The sequence below is a fragment of the Aedes albopictus genome, chromosome 2 (assembly GCF_035046485.1).
Source record: "Aedes albopictus strain Foshan chromosome 2, AalbF5, whole genome shotgun sequence".
Taxonomy (NCBI): domain Eukaryota; kingdom Metazoa; phylum Arthropoda; class Insecta; order Diptera; family Culicidae; genus Aedes; species Aedes albopictus.
The window spans coordinates 221,532,804-221,541,539 of NC_085137.1; positions in this window are offsets into that span (position 1 = coordinate 221,532,804).

Genomic DNA, 8,736 nt, shown 5'->3' on the forward strand with positions numbered 1-8,736 from the left:
ACAACTTTCCTGAAGGCGGCATTTTTGTAGGTGTTCTGGTTTTAGAGATATCGAGGTGAGTCAGGGTGATGCAATATTGTTGCAATACTTTTTGTGAGTCCATACTTATGACGGGTAGTGTACATACAATTTGGTATTTTCCGTGCTTATTCAGGGGAACAACCTTCCAACCTAGAGAATTAACGATTTACTCCTGATTTCTCATTGTATTCAGTGTTGCCAGTTTCACTGACAATATCACCACAACAACTATTTTAGCATCACCCTAGAAAATTTGAAAATGTTTCATCGAAATGAACGAAAGTTTTTATTGTTTGAAGATTTTCCTCTATCTTCATAGAAATAGCTCATATATGGCAATATATATTGTCATAGGATGTTTCATTGGCTCTTCAAATCATAAACAAATATTAATAAGTTTTACAAACACCATCCCAAAGATACAACATTAAAACAACTTCTCTGAATATTTGACAACATTTCATTGAAACGACGCAAATTACAGTGGTTTGAAAATATAAGATATGATAAAGTATATATTTTCTTTATCTGTATTAACGAGATTTTAAGCCATGGGCTAGTTCATCTCGGTCCCACGTTTTACTTCCCTTCCTAAGGAAGAACTCACATTTTGTGAGTTTGTCGGGAGTGGGATTCGATCCCAGGTCCTCGGCGTGATAGTGACGTGTGCTAACCATCCAACTAGGTGCGCTCATAATAAAATGAAGTATATTGAAAATGTAGTAACTTCATAGAATATTATTTCAATTTCTCATGGTAATCATGCCTCGCAATGAATATATATTTTGTAACTTGTCTAAAATTTTGATTATATATCACATTTTTTGTGATACTGCTACAAAACTCAGTATAGGTGTTTTAGCGTGTTTATAGACAAAGCGATAGTATGCATATCTCCAATGAAATTGAAATCAAAGCTTAAAATTGTTGTTAGGTACTGATGATCATTCAAATGAAATATTCCTAATTTCATGGAAAACACGTTAGTAATATGAAGTATGTATGAAAGCTGGCTAGTAAAACGATTAGTATTTAGGTTTACTACAAAAGCTTCAATAGATTAAACATTATACCAACGATTTACAAAGCTTCGTAGGAATACCAACACCTTGGGCTATTAATTCACTTTTAATCTCGTTTCACCATGAAACGTTTTAAAATTTACCGACAAGATACCAACATATAACGTGCTTGAAAACAAACAAAAAACGGGTGCCAAACTTTTAGAAAGTTTATGTAATCAATGCTCACGGCGTGCCACATTTTTATTTGTATTAGAGTAGTAGGCAGAACTATGGAATATTAATTAGATTATCAAACCACGGTAATTGACATTCCTCTGAATGAAATGTTGTAAAATTTTCAGAGAAGTTGCTTTAATATTGTACTTTTGGAATTTGTGAAACTCATTCCACCGTTCAACACTAGTTCGCGTTAAGGGATGAGAAAAAAAAAGTAATAGGGGTTTGAGACCTGGAAACCCTAATGCGTATATCAATTGAACACCCCATGTTCTCAATTCGAGCTTCGGTTTTGAACTGTGAAGTCCCGTTCCAATATTTTTCGAAAATTCTTTCACTATGACACTTCTAGGGTTTCATAACCCTGTTTTTTTTTCTCATCTCATAATATAAACTTTTATTGTTATGTTATTATTTGTTTATGATACGAAGAGCACCGTATGACAATATTCCCATACATGAGCTTATTCTATGAAAATAGAGAAAAATCTTTAAACAGTAAAACTTTGGTTTCCCTCGTTAAAACATTTTTAAATCTTCGGAGGCGATACTAGAATGGCATATCTTTCGCATGCCGGGTGTGCATATTTACTCATATAAGAAAATCATATAGAAAAAGCTCAGAATCTTCAAATAACAAAAACTTTTGTTTCCCTCGATGAAACATTTTCAAATTTTCAGACGGGATACTAGAATAGTATATCTTTCGAAAGCCGGGTGCCATTTGGGTGGATATTTTTATCTGTTAATAACGGTTTTTGGCACACCGTGAGTAGGCTAACGGATGACCATGACCCATGGCCGGATTTACAAATGTGGTGGCCCGGGGTCACAGTGTTGTGGGGGCCCCCATAAGGATTACTGCACGAATTTATACTGGCCTAATTACTCTCACACGAAATTTGACATTTGAGCGGTGTCGGCACCGCTCATACGGCAAATTTTCTGTGAGAGTAAGCAGGCCAGCATAAATTCGTGCAGTGGACCATAGAGGATATATGTTTGCCCATTTAACATGAAAAAAAATCTAAAAATGTTAATCATTCTTACAAAAAATGTAATAATAAAGGTATCAATGCCGTTGTAAAAGAATTTGAATCTAGAACAAAAAGCAGAGTTGTGGAAAATGTTGACATTCACTTATTTTATTCATTTATTAATTTATTCATAAGAGATTTGAAATTGTAGAATAAAAACAATGATGAAAGAAATTTATATAAAGTAAAAAATGCTTTTCACGAGTGTGCTCGCGGCTTTAGATCCCAGATTTAGTAGAAGTTTATGCCAAAGTTCATAGAAAAACTGCAAAAATAATTTATAGTTGACCTTTTTGAGAAGTTTCAAATAAAATATTGTCGCGCTTATCTTTTATTAGAGTCCCGCGGCGGTCGTACGCTCGCAAGGCATACCGCCGCATGACAGTCGCAAGGCATACCGCCGCATGACAGTCGCAAGGCAAAACAAAAGAAAGTGTTCCCGCCAAAATCGAAAGCACGTGGGTTTCGCGAAGTGACAGATGTTTTTGAATGTATTTGTGACGAACGGCAAGAGTGGCTCAGTGGAATGAGTGTTCTTGCTGTCAAACATCATATAATGGAATTATATACTTTTAAATCTGGTGACGCTGTTATGATTAGTGACTGTCACGCTTATATCAGAAGCCAGAGGCAGATAATCGCCATATTCGGATTTTTCTTGAGAGGCATAATATGTAGCAAAACCTACCGATTGCGCTGTCGTTTTTGCGAAATCGAAAGATAATTTCACACTGCTACAACAAACCATCAGGAAGATCATTCCCTCCCGGAGTGATTCTGCAGCCATAGGTAATGCTTGCTGATGGTGGGTACACTTCAATCATCATCATAATCATCATCAATCGAAAGAAAAATTTCTAGGAAATCCTAGTTGCAATCTCTGGAGAAGTTGATATTCGATCATCGTAAAGAATGAACACTTAATAAAAACTTGTTCTAACGCAACTGCTAGGGGAGATTTTGGCGCCCTCTAATTCAACAAAACTGTGATATTATAGAAGAAATTCTATTAGAAAATGCTGAAAGAAATATTTGGGGAATCCATTATAAGTTCCTGGTAGAATTTCTGACCTAATTTCCAGTAGAATTCCCTAATAAACATCTTCAAGCCTTCTAAGTTTTTAAGTCTATTAAATAATTTAAGGCCCATATAGCCGAGGCAGTAAACGCACGGGTATTCAGCATGACCATGCTGAGGGTGACGGGTTCGATTCCCGGTCGGTCCAGGATCTTTTCGTAAAGGAAATTTCCTTGACTTCCTTGGGCATAGAGTATCTTCGTGCCTGCCACACGATATACAGTGACCCCACAATTTATGAATCGGCAAAAATGCCCACAGTTTATGGATCACTCCATTTAATCAACATGGTGATTCATAAATAGTGTACAAAAATTAAGGTGATTCATCGGTGTGGGGTCACTGTACACATGCAAAATGGTCATTGGCAGAGAAAGCTCTCAGTTAAAAACTGTGGAAGTGCTCATAGAACACTAAGCTGAGAAGCAGGCTTTGTCCCAGTGAGGACGTTACGCCAAGAAGATGAGAGGAGAGGAGAGGAGGAAATATTTAAGTCTTCTAAGTTTTTTGCGGAAAATCCGGACAAATTTTCGATCAATTTCTCCACAGCATTCTTTCTTCTCAAGGAATCTATGGATTCCATCAGAAGTTCGCCATGGATTCATCCTTATTTTAGTGAGCAAATCTCTCAACTCAAGAAGTTCGAAAATAATCTGCCTCGAATTCATGCTACATATATTTTTTCTATAAAAGTAAGCAAACTCAAAAGTTCCAAAAACATTCCCAAATTTCGAAAAAAAAAATCCTTTTATTCTTCGAAGAAAGCTGTAGGCAAATTCCTCAAAATGAATTCAAAAACATAAGACAGAAAAAACAACCAAATTCAGCAGTAACTGTTTGACTCTTCAATTTAGTTTTGAAATTCAGTCAATTTTTTGGTCAGATTTTTTGGTAAAATTTAAAAAAAAATATAAATAGCTGGATAAATACTTGCAGTCTTTCTCAAAAGAATCAAAACAAATAGACTGTTTCAAAAATTGTTTAGATAAGTTTAACCAATTTGTTTTACAATAGGGTGAATTGTGTTCCATATTTTTACATTCCATGTAAACTATCATGATACTTTGGAAAACAGTCGAGTTCTTCAATTAATCACTTCATGCTCAAAATTGTCATTTGCACAAGGGTGTTTTACAAGGGGAATGACATATCCTTTTCTAACCGGAAAATCCGCATTTATCCGTTCCTAACCGTCGCTAACCGCTGCTAACTGAGCAGGAGTTAGACTAACGACGGTTAGTAACGGATAAATGCGGATTTTTCCGGTTAGCAAAGGAAGTGCCATTCTCCCTGGTGTTTTCAACATTATTTCTTACTGAATCCCAATAATAATCTAATTCTTTACCACATTCGCTGCCCCAAAACCTGGGAAAAATTCATAAGGTCATCTCCATAGCATTCTGTTGAGATCAGCATTCTTATTTTTTAAAGGTCTTCCTGTGCAACGTTTCTTAGCGTTTTTGAATACATTTAATTACAACTATATTATTTTTGAAGCATATCCTGTCCTCAAGACGTCAAAGCTTAGCATACCATCAAAACGAATGCAATAAACAGTAGTTAAGGTCTTCGTATATTTTACGTTTGTTGCAACTAGTGTTGTTCAAATTTTTGGAACTAAAATGTTTGCATTATTAAGGCTACAGGCCTTCAGGTTCTCGACATTTTTCTCAGGCTAAAATAACTTTGACCAATTAGAAAACATCTTTTCTTATATCGATACAGTAGTTTCCATGATTTTATCGAGATATTTTTTATGTGTTTTTTTATATCGCACTGTCTTATATTTAATGACCGTTTTTTGCAACTTCCATTTTTTAAGCTTTGGTTCATAGAACCCGATTTTTTTCTTGTGCAAGAGAAAGCAACAAAGTTGGTATTACATAATTGAATCATTAGAATGGTAACTACATGACCTAGAAGAACTTAACTGGATATCACTCTAAAATTGAAATGACAGTCAATCGTTAGTGTATTTATAATTTCTGAAACAGTCTATATTATATACATCTTGCAAGTAGACAGTCATGTGAAGTTCTTATGAAAAAAATTAAATCGAGAGAAGTTTGTTATACTACTATACTGCCGCCACTCGCATAACAGTCCCATCTTTGCTAGGTTTCCTATTCATATGGGACTTCTCCTTTTTTGCTTCACATTATTTTTTCGTGAAACAAAATTTTGTGGGGGCCCCTAAAATGTGGGGGCCCGGGACCCTGCCCCCCCCCCCCTCCTGAATCCGGCACTGCCATGACCATATGCTACCGGGCGTACCGCGAAGGTAAGGAAGAGAGAGAGAGAGAGGTTTTAGTGTCGACCCCACATAACCTGAGGACCCACCTCTCGGGTATCTGTAGACGCAGATTTTCTCTTTTTATAAAAAAAAATATGCCGACCATGGCACAGTGGTGGGCCTCCATACAGAGGTCGGATAAAACCTCGAATGTTGACCGAAATGGCTAAAACTCACAGGTTATGATGATTTTAGTGCCCTAAACCTATTTCTGATATGAAACTTTTAATATATTTTGATTTTACTATATTAGGGTAGTTCAAAATTTTGAAATCTGCTGATTACACAGCGCAACATTTTTTTGTCTCAAGAGCAAACTTATGTGTCTCCGAAGGTTTTTGGGCCGCTGAATCCGAATCCGGGCTCAGATTTGTTCTAACACGTCACAATTTTGAGCTATACCTCAATCTATAGGGCAAAATATGCGATTTTGGGCTTTTTCGACTGCAAGCCATTGAGCATGAACATATTTTTTTTAAGTAATCAAAAGGTTAATTGGTCAATTAACATCTAAATTAACGACTCATGCAAAATATTTCATTTTACCCAATCAAATTTGATAGATTTAAGCATTTTATGTTAGTATGAAAACTTGCATGCAACTTTTGGAGGGTGACTTGTATGGGAAATATCGTACCTATCATAAATCGCTTAAAACTATCAAATTCAATTTGGTAAAACGAAATATTTTGCATGAGTCGTTAGTTTAGATGTTAATTGACCAGTTAACCTTTTGATTGCTTAAAAAAAATATTTCCAAGCTTAATGGCTTGCAGTCAAAAAAGCCCAAAATCGCATATTTTGCCCTATAAATTGAGATATAGCTCAAAATTGTGACGTGTTAGAACAAATCTGAGCCCGGATTTGGATTCAGCGGCCCAAAATCCTTCGGAGCCACATAAGTTTGCTCTTGAGACAGACAAAAAGTTATTTTTTGTTACGCTGTGTTATAGGAGGTATGTAAAAAGTTATCCGAAAAAAGAATTCCGAAAAAGCTACCGATCGATAGAATTTGTGATGAAAACAGAACAATACATAGGCAGTCGGGTGCCTGAAACTTTTGCCAGTCTTGGTAAGGTGGTATGAACTACCAACCAAGCCGATCTGTTTAAAAGCACAGGTTGCACGGCAGAAGTTTCACGCATTCGATGTATTCGTTCAATATTACCCTACTTGCCTAATTTCACCTTCTATAAAAAAAAATTTCACACTTGTTCGCTACCTATCGAATTCTGTCATATCTATCATTTCATTATCCACTTTGATCTCTACTCCTATATACTATGAGTAGAAAGAAACCGATATAGCCACAAAACCATCAAGTTATAAAAAGTTATCGATAATAAGCTAAAACGATGCGTTTTTTGAACGTAGAGTTTGACCAACTTTTAACATATAATTGTGTATTTTTTGCTGTTAGGGTGGTCCAAATTTGATTATCTACATTTTCTTTCAATGGATCAATGCAGTTACAAACAATGTTGGCTAACAAGACGTGGTCTATTCTCAGGTTCCCTCCTATAGACGAGCACCCAAAGCAACTTGAAATGTGTTCTAAGAAAACGCATGAATAACATACAATAAAACTTCATGTTTTTGAATACAAAAATCGAGAAAAATAATCAAAGATTGCCTTGGGGATCGCGACGTTTACGCAGAAAAATATTTCACGTAGCGTTTTACGCCGTTTAGTGAATTCCTTTTATATTCTATAGATGACTATCAAAAGTTATACATTATTTTAAGTTCGTGAAGAGATTGCTTCCAACTCTTTAGAGCAATTCTAACGATTAAGATGAATCGAAAAACGATCAATTTAGGAAAACCAATGAGCAATGGTTTGTATTGTAGTTATTGTTATACAGTATGACCCATAAAAAATGCGAAAATCCATTTTTTTCTTTCATTGGTAATTTTTGTTGCAATATTTCTTATGAATTCAGTTTTTTTAGATAGGGCTACAATAAGGAGGTGATTGTCATACAGGATATCTCAAATAAGTGTCAAAATATTCATTGGTTACGTATATGGGAAACCTAATAATTGCCATCAATTTCTGAAAAAAATAAATGTTTCCTCGAATTTTTGGAGCTTTACGAATTAAAATGAAAACTTTTAAATACATGTAACTCATGCAGAAATATGTACTCTTAAAAACGCGGCCCTTTGAAAAACTTTTTGAAAACAATATCAGATGCTTAGGAACCAAAAACCAAAAAATGTGGCATATTTCAAAACCCTTAGATAAGACAGATCCATAAATAACTTCACCCTGTTTGAAAAAAAATCAAAATAATTTCTTGCTAATGAAGGCTCATAAACCTACGTTTATAATAGACACAAGTACGTAGTACTTGAAAAGAGTTTGATACTTCATACATTTGTTTTTCTGAAAATGTCCATTTGTCGCACACTCTAGTTTTCAGTAAATATCACATAACTTATAAGATAATAATTTCTTTCACCTGTCTAAATCACCAACGATCTCCTGAAGACCTTGTCTAGCTATGAAAGTGCTGTTCTTGAAATAAAATTTAATTGAATGTGATTGAGAGCAATTTGACAAAAATTACCACCTTAAAAAAACACCTCTGGCGCGAGGACGTTTTTGAGATCGTTATCTTCAACATTACTTTTTTCAAAGCTTTATGATTCAAATCAGTAAATGTTCCTATGCCGTTGATAAATTAGTACCTTGACTATATTATCCAATAGAAAAATGCAAAGTTCATCGATTGGAAGCACGTGAGCAATATCTTCGAAAACTTTCGCATTTTTTTATGGATCATACTGTATGTTTTTCACGATCGTTTTTTGCCTTTATTTTATTTTTAAGGATCAAAGAGTTAGTTGTATTTGATGGTCTTTAATAATGCTGGATGTAGATAGCGTGTGAGTAAATAAAAGCGTAATCATTCTTAGGGGCTGTCAATTAATTACGTAAGGGAATTTTAGCGATTTTCCGACACCCCCTCCCCCCCTTGTAAGATTTTTTGTATGAGAACCCAAAAAAATTTGTATGGCACGTAAGATTTCTCAGACCCCCCTCCCCCCATAAACCCTTAC